General features: G+C 33.9%; 1 protein-coding gene across 3 annotated transcripts in view; it reads left to right on the plus strand.

The window, feature by feature from the left end:
• Nucleotides 1-5,919: 5,919 nt before the first annotated feature.
• Nucleotides 5,920-21,631, plus strand: part of LOC123675838 (fatty acyl-CoA reductase 1-like) — a 48,734-nt gene continuing 33,022 nt past the window's right edge. For all 3 annotated transcript variants that reach the window (XM_045611381.1, XM_045611383.1, XM_045611382.1), the window contains exon 1: nt 5,920-6,072. The gene's annotated coding sequence lies outside the window, so the exon portion shown is untranslated. The remainder of the gene's footprint in view (nt 6,073-21,631) is intronic.

Raw genomic sequence — 21,631 nt, forward strand, 5'->3', positions numbered from 1 at the left:
GATGAAATCTATTTTCAGCAGTTCCTTCAATCCTAGTTCATTCTTGGAACATCCTTTCTGCTGTGTTGTCATTATATTATTTTTCTCGCAATGTTTGGAGATAATAAGAGTCTCTCTGATCTTTATGAGTGGTTGAGGTTCAATTCAATGTCCTTGAATTTTTGCAAAACTAAATTCATTACCTTTTCGATCACTGTTGATGGGCAGCCCGATAATGATCTTTTACTTGTTCACAATGATGAATGTACTCTGCAAAGTTGCACATGTCCATCAATCTCGAGAGTTGACGAGATAAAGTACTTGGGTATCATGGTGGATAAATTCCTGAGATGGGAGGCGCAGTCCGCTATGTTGATGAAAAGGTTGAGATTGCTCCAGTAATCCAGTATAAATTTTATGTTCTAAGAGATATATTCAATACGAAAAACTTATTATTAATTTATAATTCTTTAGTAGAGTCAGTTCTCACGTATTGTGTGATTGTGTGGGGGGGTCTTACTAAGAACGCTGGAAAAGGTCTACAAATATCACAGAACAGTTTGATAAAAATAATGTTTAGAAAAGACCTACTTCCTACGGATGAATTATATTATGAATCTGGGATTATGAATGTGAGGACGTTATTCATTTATCAGACTCTCATGTACATGTTCTCCCAAGATCATCCACTCATTGAACAAGAAAGAAGATACGTGACCAGAGCGGTGGACAATGAGTCGCTTGAGATTAGGTTGTTCAGGAAGAGTTGCTCACAACGTTTCATTTTCTATATTGGGCCTGAATACTATAACAGAATCCCACTAAATATTAGAAGAATTAAGAATAGAGAAAGGTTCAGTAGGGAGCTCAGGAAACTTTTGGTCGAGAACCGATTCACCTTCGATTTGTGAATTTGATATATTTCATTTTATTTATTTATTTATTTTTTTTTTTGAATCCTTAAGCAGTTGATTCTTGCCGTGAAGTGCAAAGTTTGTTGTTCTCTGTGTCCGCGCCTTTCCTTTCATCTCATCCAGGGTTTCTTTTGTTTTTTTTTTGTTTATACTACTTGATAAGCCTGTGCTCAAAATCCTCAGAAAGTCCGAACAACATGAACAAGCACTGCTTAGTTGTTGTTTCATCTTGATGGGGATAACATTGAAATTGTTGCATATGTATTTTGTACTATATTTAAGCACATTGTAATTGTGGTTGGAATCTCAAATAAATTGAATTGAATTGAATTGAATAAGAGATTCGAAACATGTTGTGATGATTTTATATTTTGTTGTGTTGGTAAGCATGTAATTTGTCTGTATTTTGATTAATCCGCTGTGTTTTGCAGAGCCTCCACTAGGAGGTAAGTGGTACCTGTTGTTAAAAATTTAGGCATTTCCATTGGATTATCTATTTAACACTATTTATGCATTCGACTAGCTTGCCATTCAGAAACCAAAATTTCTTCAACCAAAAGTTGTGGATTCCATCTGTGCCTGGTGATTTCCAATTGTGTATGTTCTTCAATATTTCATGGATTTCTTTTATATAGAAACTGCGTCATGCGGCATTTGTTCTATTGTCACACATGATTTCATTTCACTTCTTATCCAATTGGCCTGAGAGTTGTAAGGGATCAGTGGAGCCAGTTGATGAGTCCAAAAATTCACAATATTTTCGACGCAAGGATAACTTCCTGATGTTGCTAACATATAATCGTTTAATATTCTAAAGAATTTCCTTGCGGAGTTCTCTAAAACCATATTACCCTGTTTTTTTCTATAGCTCTACTGAATGAAATGATAGTATGTCTATAATCTGTTGAGCATTTTCGTTGTTTAGATCATAGGCCGGTGACGATCCATTATTAAATTCTCAATTTTTAAAATTTTTCTAGACGGGTAACCTTTGCAAATTGGGTGAGCCTCCCAGTGTCTTGGTCGATGCTATGAACTTTTTCCTGTAGACTTTTTTGCGAATGTGATTTATTTTGTAGTTGTTCCCTGGCTGGTTGCTGATTTCTAGGTTTTGGTTTCATACCTGTATAAGTTGGCGTTTACTTATTTTTATTTTGTCATTGTATAAAGGAAGACATTGTACAGGGTGTCCCAGATTCGATGATTACCGAGAACATCCTCAAGAACTATAAAACTCAGAGAAAAAATCATCAAGGTCTCCCGACCTTTTTTTCGAAATAATGAGATACATCAGAAAGCAGATTATAGATATTTTGATTCGTTTCCGAATTACAGGGCGCTTCTGAAGAATGATTGTTTCAAATATTTCGCTATATCTTGGTTTATGTTCGAGATATTCGAAAAATTTTACAACGTTTTTTTTAGTAAATTTTATGGTTCATATGATACTCAATACAGATACACGTAGATATAGCGAAATATTCAAAAATCATTTTTCAAGAAACGCCGTGTGACTTGGGAATGAATCAAGATGATATGCTTTCTGATATCTAATTGTTTTGAAAAAAGACTTCGGAGTCTTATAGTTCTTGAGATGTTCTCATTGAACATCGATTTTGGGACACCCTGTACAGTGGTTTTGATTGTACAATGATAAAATAACAATTAGTGGACGCCAACGTGTCTCTTACCGTTACTCTGTATGAAATTTTCATTGTATATAACTTTTTGACACCCCTCTCAATGTAGTATATACTACCCTGATGTGTATCTCAAAAACTGGCAAGAGCAAAGTCAAAACTGATTAACATTATGAAAAAGTACTCAAACTAAGAGTAAGAGTAATGACAATAAATGGAAAATTAAGTGAATTAAGAACTAAACAAATTTCATTTTGAATGATGTTTGACTCACTCAGTATCTAACAATATTTTTTATTGAATACCAGCCTAAAATTATAACCATATGGGTAAACAATTTTTGTCGCGGAAAGGTATTTCATTCAAGATGTTTTCCTACAAGAAATGTAACTTCAAAGAAATGCCATTTTCCTAATTCGAAACCCTGTATCTCGAAAACTAGTCATAGGATTGATTTGAACCCATAAGCTTTCTTGTTCAGGTCATATTCTACAGCATACTGAAAATTCATAAAAGCCAACCGGTGACAATTTTTCCATTAGGCTGCTGCCTGTTTTTTTTTAATTCAAGAATTATCATCAATATTGTGTCGAAATTTGTGCAAACAATTTGACCATAACTTTTGCTTTTCAAAGTAGAACCTTATCCTTTAAGTATTAGATAGTAATATTCCAAAACGATTACGCTCCTAAATTTAATAATTTCTGAGTAGTTTAAGACATATTAGGCCAATTGAAAAGTTCCCAGTCTGATGCCCAGTTGGCAGTGCTAGTATTAAATCCATATGATTTTTAGTTAGTACCCACCCTCAAACGATACGTGTCAAAATTTGACAGCAGTCTGACCATTAGTTCGTGAGATATTTCGTTGTGAGTGTAGCTACTTTTGTAATTTGAAAAAAGATGGAAAAACAAAGAATTTCGTGTGCTGATAAAATATTGCTTTTTGACCGAAAAAAATACAGTTGAACCAAAATCTTGGCTTGATGAAGAGTTTTCGAGGTCTGCACCAGGAAAATCAACCATCATTGATTGGTATGCTAAGTTTAAACGTGGTGAAATGAGCACCGGAGATGGTGAACGCAGTGGACGCCCAAAAGAGGCTGTCCCCGACGAAAAAATCAAAAAGTTCTAAATAATTTTGAATGACCGTAAAGTGAAGTTGCGGCCGATTTTCCACTCTCCATGGTCCAACTTCTAGCTTCTTACCTGCATTCTCGCAAGTTTAGAGCCAGAGTTGACGGAGTATTATCTTCAGAGAGGTCTCTTTCAGCCGGAGTTCCGCAAGGATCTCTGTTGTCTCCAATATTGTTCACAATATATGTATCCGACATGCCAAAAACGGTGAAAACCTCCATGGCACTGTACGCTGACGACACCGCCATTCTTGGTAGTTCATGGTGTCCCAAAATGGCAACGAAGTATCTACAGGAAGCCATCTATAGACTTCAATCTTGGTTTGCTCGATGGAGAATCGAAGTAAACCCTGAGAAGAGCGAAGCCGTTTTTTTCAGTCGAAAGAAAAAAGATCCCATAGGACATGTCGTAATGTTCGGTAGGAGGATCGAATGGAAAAACGAGGCCAAGTATCTGGGAGTGATACTTGACAAGAAGCTTACTTGGAAAAAACACGTCACATCAGCTGTGACGAAGGGAAAGACAGCAGCGGCAGCGTTGCAACCGCTACTTTGCAAAAGCAGCAAAATGTCTCTTTCCAACAAGCTTCTTCTCTATAAGTCCACCATTCGGCCGGTCATGTCTTACGCATGCCCGGCTTGGGGATACGCCGCAAAGACGCATCTGCAGAGCCTTCAAGTCGTGCAGAATACGATCCTGAGACGAGGCGTAAATGCACCCTGGTTTGTCAGCAACGTGCGAATACATGAAGACCTGCATATACCATTCCTAGACGACCATCTAATAGATCTGAGCGTGAAGACCTTCAATAAAATGAAAAATCGCGCAAACCCTCTTATAAGGAAGGCTTGCGACTATGATGAAAAAGCCCCTAGAAAACACAAAAGACCGAAGATGGCACTTCCCTAGGAAGTGTGTATTAGAGCCAAACCCTTACTGGCACAGAGATTGTGTAATGATTACTTACACAAACCTTCTGAAGTGGCATATTGCCACCTGCTAGAGCAGACCAAAATAGCTCACCAGAGGTGAATTATATTGAGATTGAGCAGTAAAAGGCTAATAGCCTGACTGCAAAAGAGAATGAAGTTCCAAATTCCAAAAGTGAAGTTGATCGAGATAGCAGACATTGTGGAGATATCATCTGAACGTGTAGGTACATCATATCATTCACGAATATTTATACACGAGAAAACTGTGTGCACAATGGGTACCGCACGAGCTCATAATCGATCAAAAGCAATAACGTGTTAATGATTCTGAGCAGTGTTTGAAACTGTTTATGTGCAATAAACCTGAATTTTTGCGTCGATATGTGGCAATGGATGAAACATTGCTCCATCATTTCACTCCGGATTCCAATCGACAGTCAGCTGAGTGGACTGCACACGATGAACCGAATCCAAAGCGAGAAAAAACACAACAGTCAGCTGGCATGGTAATGGCATCAGTATTCTGGGATGCGCATGGTATTATATTCATTCATTACCTCAGAAAGGGCCAAAGAATCAACAACGATTATTATATAGCGATATTGGATCGCTTGAAGGATGAAATCGTTAAAAAACGGCCGCATTTGAGGAAAAAAACGGTGACAATGCGCCGTGTCACAAATCAATGAAACAATGGCGAAATTGCATGAATTGAGATTCAAATAGCTTCTGCATCCACCGCCAGATCTGGCACCCAGCGACTTTTTCCTGTTCTCAGACCTCAAAAGAATGCTCGCTGGAAAGAAATTTAGCGCCAATGAAGAATTATTCGCCGAAACTGAGGCCTATTTTAAAGCTAAAGACAAATCGTACTACAAAAATGGTATCGAAATGTTGGAAGATTGCTTTAATCACTGTATCGCCCTCGAAGGCAACTATGTTGAATAAAAAAATCGAATTTTGCCAAAAAAATGAATTTTACTATGGTAGACCGGGGACTTTTCAATTGGCCTGTTAACATCCGGATATATCAAGATATTGACTTTTTGCAAATTGGAGATAGGAACTTTGAGTGAAAAGAGTGAGATTCAATTTGAAACACTACATTATTCATTGACGTATGGCGCCTCGCGTGGCCGAACCAGGGTTCCTCGACGACGTCGAACAGGTGGACAACCACACGATATTGCGTCTGTTAACAATCGATCTGGTAATAATTGCATAATCCGTCTTCTCTTCCTACTTTCTCTGCAGCTTCCGCGGTGCAGACTTATCTCCCACTCCATCTTAAACATTTCGCGTCAAATCGGTCTTAGGAAGGTTTTATTTTTTCTTGTAATTCGGCCGATTGGTCACGGTGAAAATTTGTGGAAATACATTTGTGATCGTACGGACTTGTTGATTTGAATTTTATTCAATTGTGCTTAGAAATTTCACATCTTGCTACTACGTTTTTTCATTGGAATTTTGGGTAAGTTGATTTTTTATATGTTTTTTGATGCACAAGGATTCAATTCTGATTGAAACAAATTTCAATATATACATATTAAATAATTTTAATTGCAATATTTCGCCTATCTATAGCTTCACAAGGTTGTACATTTCAAATAACTTACATTTACTCAATATTTGTGGCAATTCAAATTTATCATTTATAGAAATATTTTATGTTCATTATAAACGAAGATTCAAATGTTATGTCTTTGACGGAGAGTCCAATTATTTGACTCAGAAAATATTGTGAATAAGATGGTAGATATATAGAATTCGCTAGAATTTTATGGCAATATTTGAATATTTGTTAACTTGAAATACTTTTTGAGCGATAGTATAATGAAAGCCATATCTATGACTAACATTTTTTAGATATAATAAAAAAAATTCTATAGATGAGAGCAAATGAGGAAAAAACGGTGAATACTCGATAAGATTAAAATATATGTATTTTTTTCGAATACGTTTGTGAGTGTTTTTGTATGTTGTGATGAATCAACAACACAAAAAAATATTTTCCATTTATGAGTGAACTTTTCTAAGATCTAAGTCTTAGTATTATACCTTGAACAACTTAAAATACAGATATCGTAACTTTCGAACCTTAAAGTTGCGTTTATACTATTTCTGATATTCTTTTATTATAAACCCTTGCTGATTAGCCGCATTAATTGTTACTTAAAATATTGGAAAGCCTTTCCGACTCTTGGCAAATGTAAATCGATGCTTATTCTAGTGAATCCACGAATCCATTGATTAGTTAGTGCGAGAGTTAGGGAATAAATTTTTTATATTGGGAGAATCTGTCAACGACTTCGAAGATAAGTGAATAGATGTGATCGAAGGGACACAATAACAGAGTCTGCACAGAATACAAATAAGGAATTTATTCACAATTTCGATATTTGAAATACATCAAGTTTGAGAATGATCTAAAATTCTAAAGTCGAAACGATTACGTTTGAGATCACAAAAAAAAAATTTAACCATTTTGGAATTCTGTGTAAACTATTCGCATTGAATTAAAAAGTTGAATGAGTGTTTGCCATAACTTTTACGATGTAAGAAACACGAAGAATCAAGTTTGTTCTATAAAATTATGAAAATTTAACCATAGGCAGTTAAAGACACTACATATAAGATGACTTAAAAATCATCTTTTGGCCTTATTCTTAAAACAAATTATACCAGAAATCAGAAGTAAATCTTCCGAAATAACAATAACCTATTCAAATGAGCTTTGATTTTACTTGAACCTATCTGAAGAATGATTGAAAATAAAATCAACAAAGTCGAAAAATTAAGATCAACGGAAACCAAATATATAAATGAATGTATAATCTTCAAGATCATCGTTGTAACCTATTGAATTGAATAGGATTTAATAGAAACTGAAAAATAGTGATGGTTTCAAATTTGAATTTAATTTTAGTTCTATGGTAGCACCAATGATAATTCGATAACGATACTCACTCTCATGGATATTTTGTAAAATCTACAATGTAGTTTAAGTATCATTCATTCTGAAAACTAAGCTTCAATTCTCTATGTAGTTCTATTTTCGAAATATAGGTTTTAATAATTAGTCTATTTGATTTTCTTATGTATTTAGGTCATATCTGCTTGACAGTATATGTATATATCTAAGACATTTCTGAAACTAAAGAAATAATTCTGGAATTGAGTCTCAAATAGCAATTATAATTTGTAAGGCAATGAATATGTTCTTACATCTTGCATGAATACTTAACACTTAACACTTAACTGTATAAGCCCTGAACTATGGAACACCCCTTTCATGCAAAACAGAAAGTTCACAACATTTGAATAAGAATTGATAATATACATTTTTGATTATCAGTTATTCCGAAATTTTATTATATATCTAGATTGATTATTGCCAGTGTTAGTGAAAATCAGTAAAGACGATTAATAACTAAAAAAAGGTTATAATTCCGCAAATATGGGATTTCTCTGCAAATAACAAAAAATTCGAAACAAAGCAGTCCGATCTCTTGAAGATATGACATTATGTAGTCCAAAGGAGTAACCAGATCAGAAAAACTTAATTATTTTATTTTGTGTAAAGGCGATATAGCTTTTTTTTGGATAATTCATTTCATCTAGCAATTTTATATATAGAGACAGAATTTCAGTCAAAGCATGCTGATAGATATCGCATTTTTACAAAAAAAAATTACCTATATTATCGTCCAATAGAATCCTACAAAATTTCGCATGAAAATTTCCCTATAATGGCTTTTATATTTTTTGTTCGATCGGATGGGTATTTTTTCAATTATTGAAAATACAAAATTTCATTTCGGTTATAACTCGAAACCATCGTGTGAAAATCTCAAGTGTCTAGCACGCTTGGCAGATAATGAATTGAACTACACTAAATTTTCGATATACAAGTTATTCCTAAATTAAAGTTACAAACAAAAATGATGATAATTAAGTCTCCCGAAAACGCTTTGTTTTCGTGATTCCTAGAGTTTGTTTCTTTTAGTCATACTTTTTTGTGATGATTATACCAGTTTATCGAAACTTTATTAAATAAGTATCAAAACTTTTAATTTATTCACCAAAGCTTACTAACTGGATCTGTATAATTTGGATTTTCCTGAGACGAGAGCATTCTTCGAAATGTTATCCTCGAAAGAGTTAGCAAATACGACAAAACTACGAGAAAGCGAAAAGTTAAGTACGAAAACGAGTTTCTTTTACAATTACCAAGAAAGAACTGAGAAAATAAACTAAAAAAGTTCTGGAGGAAAAAGGCGGGCACTGTTCCAGAAGAGATGTAGACGTAGATGTAGACCTTGTAGATTTGCAATCAAAATTGGCATATCATGTGATGTACACTCTGAAATTGAATAAATATGCAAAATTCCAGTAGAATATCCTGAGAAGTGCAGATACTTCGAGAAGAAAACTTGAAAAAAAAAATCAAACTTTAACGCCATGTATCTCGGAAACAAAGCGTTTGCGAGCCCAAGTTTAAAGGATTTTTTCGTCAAATTATCCGCCGAATCTTTCATTTTCGTTTGTACCTCGAATTTAGGAACACCCTTTATTATTACATCTTGTACACAATTATCAAACAAGAAAATCGAGGCGTGTTCTAGCTTGGACATATTCACTGAAACATATCATTCACTGCCTTTAATAGAGTATAAGTTCATATCAACAACTCCATAACGCAATACCTAATCTCCATCATCATCACTCATATTCATCCTAGTTTAACTCCTTCGGCGTTCACTTTCGCCTCGTACAAATACGCGTGAGCATTTCTGGACCAGACCATCGGAGAAAGTCGTGAATGACTGTTATTATTGCGTCTTTTTGCATAATTTTCGGGGAATTTCGTCACTGCCCAAACGTTTGGAGACTTTGCATCCATAACAGGCGGTTTTTCATTCTCGAAGTCTTCTAGGAAGCTGCGTTAATAACTCTTTCCTCTTTGGTTGTGAAATTGGGGCTAGCTAATCGTACAAAGACATCCGTTTGTCTGTTACACATCGGAGATTGTATAACATGAATGTTCAGAGTGGGGAATTCGGAACAGATTTGTGATGTCGTGCCGAAAACATTATTATGCAATTAACTTTAATATGTATTTATTCGCTGATTAAGTATACGAATGTTTTGGTTCTACCTGTCAGTTAATTGTTTTAGTATTGGGGTGCTATGCTTGAAAAATGTAATTCTATGTCTCTGCTTCAAAATAGTGGACTGTGGTTATGTTAAGTTCTAAATTTCAACTACAGATACAAATCAGAGCTTGTACAGGGTGTTCCTAAATTGTAGGTGCAAACGAAAATGAGATTTTTCTCGCATAATTCCAAGAAACAATAATTCTCCAAATTTAGGCCTTCAAACGCTTTGTTATCGAAATGATGAAGTATGATTTTTTTTCTCATAGCATCTTCACTTTACAATATTTTCAACTGAAATTTGGCTTAGTTGTTTCAATTTAGAGTGTTCATAATGGGATATAATAATTTCGATTGCGAATCTACACAATGATATTTTTTCTGGAACAGTGCTCGTTTTTTTTCTTTCAGAATTTTTTTTGGTGGTAATTTGAAAAAAAAGGTGAAAAAGAAACTTTGATCTAGTACTAAACTTTTTGGTTTCTAGTAGTTTTGTCGTATCTGCTACCGAATTTGAGAATTTTTTCTTAAGAATTCTCTTTAAATACTCAGGTAAATCATCCAAATTATCTTGAATATTCACTTACTAAGCTGTGATGAGTAAATAAATATTAGTTGTGTTGCTTTCCCGATCTGTTACAATAAAATCAACCCCAAAAGTAGGACTACAAGAAACATCCTGTTGCTCGAAATCAACGAGCTGGCGAGTCCATATTATTATGGTTTTTTTCCTAAAATTATTAAAGGAATCTCTCATTTTTGTTTGTGCTTCCAATTTAAAACATTCTGTATAGGTCAAATATGAAAGTTCACAATAAATTGGTTTTCCGACTGGGATTTCTAAACTTTCGGAAGATATTCAACAATGGTGAAGAGTTTATCTATTTGTTCTGGATATTTCAGGAATTTTTCTTTCTAAATATTCTTTCCCCAAATCTTGTAGGTAATACCGATACAAAATAAATATATTTCCCAAATATTCCTTTGAATGAACAATTAGGCCATTTTTACATATCTTTCGAAAGTTTGGAAATTCCATAGTTTCAATTTACCTGTACATTTTATTATATATCCCTTTCAGTTTTGATTAACTCTGTGTCAACTTCCAAATTTGTTTACCTAATGAAGCTTGTCTCCAAGCTTTAATTCAAGCTACACTGTTGGCGGAACTATTTTCGAAATATCTGAATTTGTGGATATAAGGTTTTACTTCATTTCATTTGTTAATGAATTTAGATTTTTCATTGAAAATGAGCATTCAAGAATGATTCTTGTTGGTTTTCAATGATGACAAAGTTGAACGTATGCAGATTTGTAAAAAGTGAACAGGGTGGGTAGAAATATTTGAAGAAACGTATGAAAATGATTAATTAGAAGCAGGTTTACCTATGAAATTGTTTTAAATGTAAAGACAAAAACAATTCGAAAAGTAGAAAAAAATTGAAGAAGAATCGTGGAAATCGTGAAAATTTGAAAACATTTGTTTTAAGTTCATTTTAAGAATAATCTGTAAATTTGTAGTATAGACGTGAAAACTTTTCGGGAATCTGAAAAAAAATCATACAATTATCTCGAACGGTTTTCAAGATATATCTAGTTTTAACCATTATAACCATGAAATTTTTCGAAAACGGTGGCTTACATCAAACAGTATCACAGATAAGTGAGGTATGTACTTCGAAATAAGAAGTTCGAGGAGATTAGGAATATTATATAAAAATTTGACAATCTCATTTGAAAAAACTGGGTGGTATCGTGATTCACCACTGTAGAGTCAAAAATTGTTTTTGGTTATGTGTGGTGGATAAATGCTCATAGAATTTTTCTAATTCTTCATAAGTCAATGTGGAAGTGGGTGCGCATAAATAATTTGGGCACTGATACTGGCGTTGAACTTGAGGATCGCGTCCTAATGTCCTGAATTCAAATAACGTATTCACCTAGGAGCTCAAATTTGAGCTTGAGATATACAATTTTAGAGAAATATAAGTTACGTTATTTCAAATCCGTGAGTGCAGTAAACAAAAGTAGATACGGAATTTTTATTTTAGTTATACAAAATACAATATTATGTCATACTTACAAACGAAAAAACATTGAAGAAACCAAATGGTCACTCAACACTTCGAAAGCTCCTTTTCCGCGACATTTTTGAATGTTTTTTAAACAGTCCCTTTTTAAACTACAGCAGTAATCTGCCATCATTGCCATCAAGTGCATGTCCCATCTTCCTTGGTAGCGGTCCTCCATAACTTTATTATCTTGGTGAAATCTTTCACCTTTGTCCTCATTCAAGTTTCCTAAATTTTCTGGAAAACGCTCTGTGTAAATTGTGTATTTTAAGACTCTTTGCACCCTAATGGCCAGTTGCACCACTTGCCTAAACATTGATTACTTTGATTTTGATTGATTACTTTCTGATTCCTTAAGAGAAATCAGAAAGTAATCAAAGTTTGAATTTTAATCAATGTTTAGGCAAATGATTTGGACATAATGATTTGAAAATATTAAGCATCTTGTTAACCATTTCAACATATTTTTGAGCTTTATGTTTACCTAGAAAATTTTCTACAACTGCAAATAATGATGTCCAAGTTTATTTATGAAAGCAGGATCTTCAATTAATTGTCTTATTTGAGGGCCTTCAAATATCCCTGCTCTGCTTTGTTCTGTGCTCAACTGATGCATTTTACCCCTATATATACAAAACATGACCCATTCTCATCAAGGGCAATTGCTTCATTAAGCCCAACTTTATATGTAACGGAGAAAGTATGAATTGTTTCTCTTTCAAGCAAAGCGTCGTTAATGACATTCTTTTCCCGAACGTCCATGTTCTCTCTGAGGCCAATATTTTCTAACCCAGTGTGTGTTTTGCCCCTAATATCCCAGAGGCACAAGAAACACGGATATTTTGTGTAACCACTTTGCTGCCCAAGAAGAAAGTTTACCATTTTTAAGTCTACACAAATCATCCAATGATGTTCGTAATACTTTATCTTGCAGGAGCAAGACCAAATCTATGGTATTATATTGTTTTTTCAGTTTCGTTGAGTGAGCTAGTGGTATTAAACCATATTTATTCCCATTATGTTGAAGGACACATTTCGAACTTTGCTTTGAACTGTCAATGAATAGGCGCCAATCATCTGAAATATATTCAGAAAGTCCCATTTCTTTCTTGAGTCACTAATTTCGTGACAAAATACAAAATTGTCTTCTTGAGAAAATAATGGTAGCAGATCTTTTTCTCTTGTACGGTAAAAGGTAATTTAAGTTCCTTGTTCCAATAAATTTTGGTCGTTCTACCTAGAAGCCAGTACTTCAGAAGATTTTTTCGATAAATTGAGATCCCTGGTGAGATTATTTATTTTGTTTGAAGCGTTGAGGAACTGATGGCGTCCCCTCATAGTCACTGTCAGTTTCATTAGCATCAGAACTTTTATTAGCATCACAAGAGCGATCAGAGGGAAAATATTCGTCAGCAGAGATATCTGGTTCTGGTAGCTGAGGAAATGTTGGAATCGGTATTTCATCTGAGTGCGGGATAGGGCGTATTGCCGTTTCTACATTGGGATAAGTCTACTTACTGCGGTTATTTCGATTGATTGCATTAGTATTTACTAAACAGAAATAACAATCATTGAAGTGGTTTTTAATAATTTTTAATTTGTAATAATTTTAGTAATGAAATAAATGAATATACTGAATGAAACCCACATTTTTTGACCAATCGACAAATTGATAGTACAACAAATATTTATTTTTTATTTCATTGATAGATAAGTTGATGTATCTGAAAAAGTAGAGCTGATAGAGAAAAACGGATTGCATGCACAAATTTAGCGTCCCAAATATAGTTAGAATCAGCCCTAAAATCCTAGGCACCAAAAAAAATTTTTTTGTTGTTGCCCTATTGATATTGATTTGGTGTTGTTGTGACTAAGATTCTTTCCTTTGTGAATTAGAAAAGCTACGCTGCCAATGTTCGAAGTTATTTCTGAGTTGATTTGGACTAAGAGGTAACCCGACTTGTTTCTCGTTTCATCCTGGTTCCATACGACCTATTTGATGTTCATCAGTTCATGTTCTAAACATTTCAGATGTTCTTCGCATTCCATGTTGCGAATATCATATATGCTGCATCATGCAACCTTTCGTCTATATTATTTCTTTCTTTTGTTTTGTTTCGTTTAGTCGACTGAGCTAAACCAAGCATAATAAGCACCAATCCATTTATAGACCTATTCATTTTGATAGCAGTTCATATGGACGACAAACCCATCATTTCAACTTCATCTAGCTCGCTCATTTATTTAAAATTTGTCCGATCCCTGGTTCTAGATAGGTATAGCGAACACCTAAAACTGGTCATTTGCAGACAAAACGTTAGTATCAGCAACCGTGATTATTTGACAAAGAGCGAGATAACAAAAAATTACAACAAACTGATATGGCACAAATTGATTGTTTACTTATCTCACCCTCAACAAAATGTTTATCGAAAATAATTGAAATATTCCAACTACTGGGTGTTCTTAAATCAATTACAGTTGGTATAGTGGAATCAGAGATTCCTGGTGAGAATATTCGAATTACAAGTAATATGCAGAAATCAATTGAGAATGTCATTGCTCTACAAAACCTTTGGATTTTGTGAACTTACTGTCTGTTACTAGTCTGCACGTGACTTCGTCTGCGTTAACTTTTCAGTTAACTTCCTTGTTCCTACCTCTAGCGGTTTTCGAGTAATTGATTGATTTTTTTGTGTGAAACATAACATCAATCAAACATTCATCACTTCAGTACTATCTGAATCCTAGAATGCTGAAATTTTGGGTATGGATCATAATTATCCCATGTATCATTTACTTCCTGCATTGAAATGGACGGTGGTCATATGGAAACGTCTCCTGTAGAATACCAGAAGTCAAAAAAAATCGAATATCTTCTGTTATTATTATCGTATTTGGTTGGGCAATGAGTTAATATTTTGAAAACCTCGAATCGCTCATATCTCCAAAACGGCTAATTTGCCCATCTTTATATGGAACTTTTTACTTTTTATTTTTATTTTTAAGTATAGAATTAGCTCCTAAAATAATAAAACGTTGTTTTTAACACCTGGTATATTCAGGTAGAATTTCAATCCAATCGGATATGTATTCACGGAAATATTCGGTATTTATAGTATTTGGTATAGTTCAATATTCTTTATGATTTTTTAATTGTTCTGGTTTAGACATCAACATCAAATTTTGACAAAGCTTGAAATAGTTAAATCGGCATAAGAATAGACAGACACATATAAAAGTTGAAATCATAGACTTCAAATGTTTTTTCATCACAAAAATTAATCTGCACCTTCGTTCGGTATACTCGGACCAATATTTCACCTAAAATCAAAAAATTGAGAATATTATATACAGGGTTAGAACTATTTAGAGGGGCACTAGAGAGATATCGAAAGCCGTTAGAAATACGTATGTTTTTTGTAATTTAAACCACCCTCAATTTCTAACGGTTTTAGATATCCCTGTAGTACCCCTCTAAATAGTTCTAACCCTGTAGAGTGATACATATTTAAATTGATATTGTTATTCGTAATTGTAATTGTATCGGTAATAGGTTTCAGGATTGGATTGATTTAAATTTTTTCGATGTTTCGTACAAATGCCCAGAATTCAATTTGTGTGCAGTGATATTTTTTAAATGATTTTTTCATTAAGTCATCAAGTATTTGTAGGAAATAAGAATTTATAAACCATATCTATCCTGAAAATTATCAATTTTTTCATTCGAAATTATAAATTGACAGCCACATTGGATTGACTGAAATGGTGAAATGGTCTATTGAATGTCCTTGTCCAAATATTTCTAAGTAGCAGGAGGTAATCAACATGGCCAAATAATCCAGAACTAATCTATCATTTGCCTCCATTACATATATCGACTATATGACATCCTCACACAATAGACTAACACAATAGATACCTACCATCATTAGACTAGCTGAAAATGCCTGAATGTGGAAACATCTTATCAAAACAGTAAAACACCAAAACGATTTTCAATCGGCTAATCCTTTAAGGCAAATGAATCGAGAATTTTCCATACAATATTTGCGATAAAAAAGATTTGAACTATTCGAAGAGCAATTTTTATAAAGCCTGTTGATATTTTGGAATTTTAAGTCTTTAAAATTTATAAATCGAATAAAATATTTCGGTCAGTTTCGTCCATGATGACTTCAACGAATGCAATTAATCATTGTGGGTCACAAAACAATTTAAATTATTGCTTTCGTACGAGCATTTCTAAAGTTACAAACGGAGAAAGGTCATTACATGAATGATTTTAGAAAAAAGTTTCATAACACTTGTTGAAGTTTCAATTTTTCGAAATTTTTACGTCATATTATTTGCATTTTTCAAAATATTCTGGTTAATTTGGCAAACATACTGAGCCCCTGAAAAACGATAATATTTTTCCTGAAACATTTTCTCCTTTTTCCTTCCAGAAGAAAAAGTTCGCCACTACCGAAAAACATGAAAGGAATACTCGTTTCCATTAAAATTTGAGAACTATTGCAATGTTCTTTTATTCCCGAGAAATAAAATTCCACACAGCAAAGCAACCTAGTACCTTTCTATATTAATCTGAGAACTTCGAATAGTTGAAATATTTGGTGGCCACCAAGGTCTCCTGATTTTACATCGTTAAATTTTTTCAAATTGATAAATGTTGTTTTTAAATATGACCAAGGGAACAAATCTAACGATGTTAAATCCGGAAAGAGTTTTGAGATCCCCTCACTAGACAACAAATTTGGGACACCCGATGTAAGGAAGCGTTCTATATTATGCTCATTGAAATTTCTATGGTAGTCGAAGTTATTCTTGTTAGGTTTCTCCGAAATCATATACATAAGAAGTCCCTTATGATCAGAACGAAGAATATAGTGTAATATAGAAAATAGTGTTTCAACAACTTCAGTTGTGGATGGAATATTTGTAAATATGTAATTCAATGTATTATACACTGCTCAACAATTGATAGGGATCACTTACTTGTTCTAAATTTATTTCTGAAATATTCGCTCCAAGATTATAAATTTAGTCAGATATCAGAGTATTTTCAGTTGATAATATGGTTCACTTGAGAAAAGAATGAAACAATGGAAAGTTGGAGAGAAAAAAAGACTTTATTAGGAACACTCAAAATTCTGTGTTTGAATAACATAAAAATTTTATGATGAAACCACAAGAAGACTGAAGTTTCGGTTAAGCTAGTACCTAGTTGGTCCCCCACAAGCTCGTCTCAAGCATTCTACCCTACGAGGCATACTTTCGATCAAACGATTTATAAAATTTTGGGGCAAATTCGTCCAAATATCCCGTAAAGCGTTAGAAAGGTCCTCCAGGTTATTGATCGGTTGTTCTAAGGTTGACAATTGTCTAGACATCTCAGACCAGACATGTTCGATGCAATTCATGTCTGGAGAGCGAGCTGGCCAGTTCATCCTATCAATAGCATGAGTTTCTAGCGCTTCATTAACTAGACGACTACGGTGTGGACGGGCATTATCGTCAATTAAAATGAAATTCTCGCCACGGCAGCCGCAAACGGAACAATTATGGGTTCAATAATCATATCGTGATATCTCTGGCTGGTCATGGTGGTGTTCTGCAGAACAACCAACTCTGTGCGTTGGTTCAAACAAATGCCTCCCCATACACATATAGAACCTCCGCCAAAAGCTGTTGTGGGTACCATAAACTGTTCTGCATACCTTCGACCTGTTTCCCTTCAAGCAAGAATACGTCCATCGGAGTTGACCAAACGAAATCTAGACTCATCCGTAAATAAACATCGGCTCCAATCTTCAAGTGTCCAATTGCGGTGCTTCTCAGCCCATTGCCGTCGATGAACCCGGTGTTCCCTATTCAAACGGGGATGTTGTACCCTCCTACGTGCTCTCAAACCACGAACATGTAGTCGTCGTCTTACAGTCTGGTTCGAAATTAGAACTCCTGTTGCAGCTCTCAGTGATCTATTGAGCCGCGACGCCGGGTAAGTGGGATTTCTCCTAGCATTGAGGATCAAAAGACGTTTTATCATGAACTGTGTTTTTCATTTTGAAACTTTCAAAAGTATTTGTAATTTTATAATAAATATTATTATCTCTCAAAGGATCAATATTGAGGTCTCCACAAAGTATAATATCTATGCCAGACTCGTATAAAAATTCCAACAAATTGCTTAACTGATCACAGAACTAATTTTCATTGGTATTGACTCAAAAACGGTAGCAGCTCAGTATTAAAGATTTTTTACCTGACTTTCTACTTGCAATTCCACAAACTTCGAATTCCCTTTCTATACAGAATTTTTTTTAATTCAAAAATTTAGTATTTACTGAATTCCTACACCAAATACCAACTCCTATAAAGGCTATAAGAGCTTGTGGCTCTGTAAAAATTTAAAGTGAAAACAATCACGACTGGGATCAGTCAACCAAGTTTCACTTATACAAATAATAGTCCGGTCAATTTAGACATTCGAAGGTACATAAATTCCTAACAAGTTGAAAATGAGTAAAGTTCAAGACATAATATACCTGAAAGTTCGCCATTATTCCCGTTTAAGGAAAAAAAATTATTCAAGGTCAAAGATAAAAAAAAAAGAGTTTTTCGCAATTTTCAGCAAAACGGTAAGTTTTATCATAAAAAAAACTTCAGACAAAAATTGTAGATTATTAAATTATCTATAAAAAATGTATCAATAGTTTTTTTCCTACGAGCCACCGTTTCTGAGATATACCGATTCAAAAAGTTGTAAAAGTTGTTATCGTCATAACATGTACACGTTTCCACGCCACCTATGAGGTTGTGTACTTAGCGCGTTTGTTTCAATGTGATTTGCCCATTAGGCCTACTCCACGGGTCAGTTGTGATCCTATTCAATGTGAAACTATTGGAAATTTTCAAAGATTGGAAAAGATAAAAGCGGTACGGAGCTCCTAAAAAAACGACCTATTTAGATAATCATCGAGATGCATGTTTTGTCAAAGATAATAAAAATAAAAAATAAGTTCAATTAGCTTGTCTTCCTCCAACCTCAGTTGGACATCTTTTTCTGGTTTATTACCAAGTTCAAGTGTGGCTTGGTTATCAGCTAGACCCTACAGAATGGGGTTGGAAGTTGGTCAACAATTTATTAGAGCCAGTTCAAACTTTACAATTTTTTGCAACTGCAAAAAGGGATGCTGTGCTAAATGTCGTTGCAAAAAAGTTGGACTGTTTTGTTCTCTAGCATGCACAAATTGTCAAGGCCGGTCGTGCTCTAATGTTCAACCACAAACGATGAAGGATTGGTTTGATTCCGACGAAGTGTCATGCGATACATCGATATTGATGCAATTTACTTGCCTCCAAAGTGAAGATAAAGAAGCAGCAGGAGAAGAAGAACAAGAAGAAGAATAATAAGAATTTGAAAATTACGAATCAGGCGAATGAACTTCATCACTTTTTTTTTTAAATTACACCGCTTTTATCTTTTCCAATCTTTGAAAATTTCCAATAGTTTGCAATAGTTTCACATTAAATAGTATCACAACTGACCCGTGGAGTAGGCCTAATGGGAAAACCACATTGATAAAAACGCGCTAAGTACACTACTTCATAGGTGGCGTGGAAACGTGTACATATTATGACGATAACAACTTTTATTACTTTTTGAATCGTTATATCTCAGAAACGGTGGCTCGTATGAAAAAACTATTGGATAGATAATTTTATAATCTACAATTTTTGTCTGAGGTACTTTTATGATAAAACTCACCGTTTCGCTGGAAATCGCGAAAAACTCATTTTTTTGACGTTTGACCTTGAATAAAATGTTTTCCTTACACGGGAATAATAGGGAACTTTCAGGTATTGTTTATAATTATGTTTTGAATAATTTCACTCATTTTCAGCTTGTTGGGAATTTATGTACCTTCACTCTAATTTTTTGGTATAAATTGACCGGACTATAAAATCTAAATAAGTACCAACTTCGAGAAATTTAGAAGTTATGTAATTATTGTTTTTGAATTTCTTCATTTACCACTTCTCTTGGGTTTGACTACTCCTCTGAAAAAATCTTGTTACATACACACCTCCAGGCCATGTCAATGGATCCATTACTTTGCCCAAGTTATTTAGATTTACAATAACTCTGTAAGATGTATTAAACTTTGGATGCTTCGAAATAAGTTCTTCGCATTCAGCTCCACTAAACTGCTCCCTCAGAAACCTTTTCAAATCTTCCACGGGTTCCAGGTTGTAATTTGGATACATATAGAAAGGCCTTTTTGGGATTAACTTTTTACTCAGTTAAATTGCTACCACTTCCTATGATGAGCTCTTTCTTCTCTTTTTTTATTATGCCTTTTCCGAGTTACCACTTTCCATTCTGGTCATGGATTTACATCCCCTTTCATTTTAGAATCGTTCGAAACTATTCTAGAGGTTTTCGTTTTCATAACAACTCCATTAAACGCCAATATACCATAATTATTTTTGTTTACATGTTTCAGTGTAGATGTACCTATTTGCTTCAGATGCTCCGTTATATTTAATTGTTCCAGACCTTACTTGGTGGAAATTCATATTGATTTGGTAAAAAATAAAAATAAACACTTACTACTTTCCACAGATTTCAATCTGTGGAAAGTAGTAAGTGTTTATATTTATTTTTTATCAAATCAGCTTCATAATATGTTTTCATACCGGACTTACTTCTACGGACATCGTTACGTTTAATCTTAGGTTGTTTACCATTTTTTTGATGAATGGTTTTTTGTTCCAAATTGAATATCTTGCTTGAGGAGTTTATTGTTTATAAGTAAAATGTTTCTTTACTTCTGGATTCATGAAGTAATTCATTAAGAAAATTTTACCTGCATTCTCAGATATGCAAGTTGAATGAGAATCGGAGAACGTAGCTAGGTATTACCAGCGGTCATCACCACACCCACTTCATTCATAGTAATAGACAATGGTAATAGTAATATTTTCATTTCGCATTATCTCTTGAAGTAAGCGTCCAAATGAAAAACTTTGAGGGACAAAGTTCATCTTCATGAAATTACCTTCACCATTATGTAAATTTTATTAGTGAGAATTCAAATGCTTGTCTCACAATGATGCTCGAAAATCACCTCTTGATTTTCTATATTATTTTATACAAAATTAAAAATTGTGGCTTATTTATGAAAGATAGATATATATTGTTGCTGACTTTTTTTAGATCTACTCAAAACAATCATTTTTGAAAACCGTTGTACTTACATATAATCAACCAAAACTCCAGCCCACACGTGAAAAGAATTTCGAAACCACTTTTTTCACCTACTTATTCCAGTTAAACTCATGTAGGTCCCACATCACTGACTTTGAAGGCTAATTCTCGCAAAAGTACACCGTTAAGTACCATTTTTTATTAATGATTCTAAAAGCTGAACATTGAGCGCAGTATTTAAGCATACTAAGAAACCGTGAATTAGGCTTTTCACGTTTTTAATTTTGATTCGAAAATTTAGATCATAATCTAATTCACGTAACTTTTTCACTTGAGACCAACATTTCCATAATTTTTATCAAAGTTACGAAGCTGGTTAATTTATGTATAAAACTACAGTTCATGAAGATTAAGTTACAAAAAAAAACCAGAAAAGTCTTGTACTTTTTTTTATATCTTTTTAAAGATGGTCAAGTCGAAAATTCTCAAGGTTCATAAGAAAATTCATAACTCGAAAACCTTGAAAAATCGCATAACATGGATTAGAATAGCCCATGACACGAGGGACCTGTTTTTTTTTGTTTTTGA

Source organism: Harmonia axyridis, chromosome 3 (genome assembly GCF_914767665.1).
Source record: "Harmonia axyridis chromosome 3, icHarAxyr1.1, whole genome shotgun sequence".
NCBI lineage: Eukaryota > Metazoa > Arthropoda > Insecta > Coleoptera > Coccinellidae > Harmonia > Harmonia axyridis.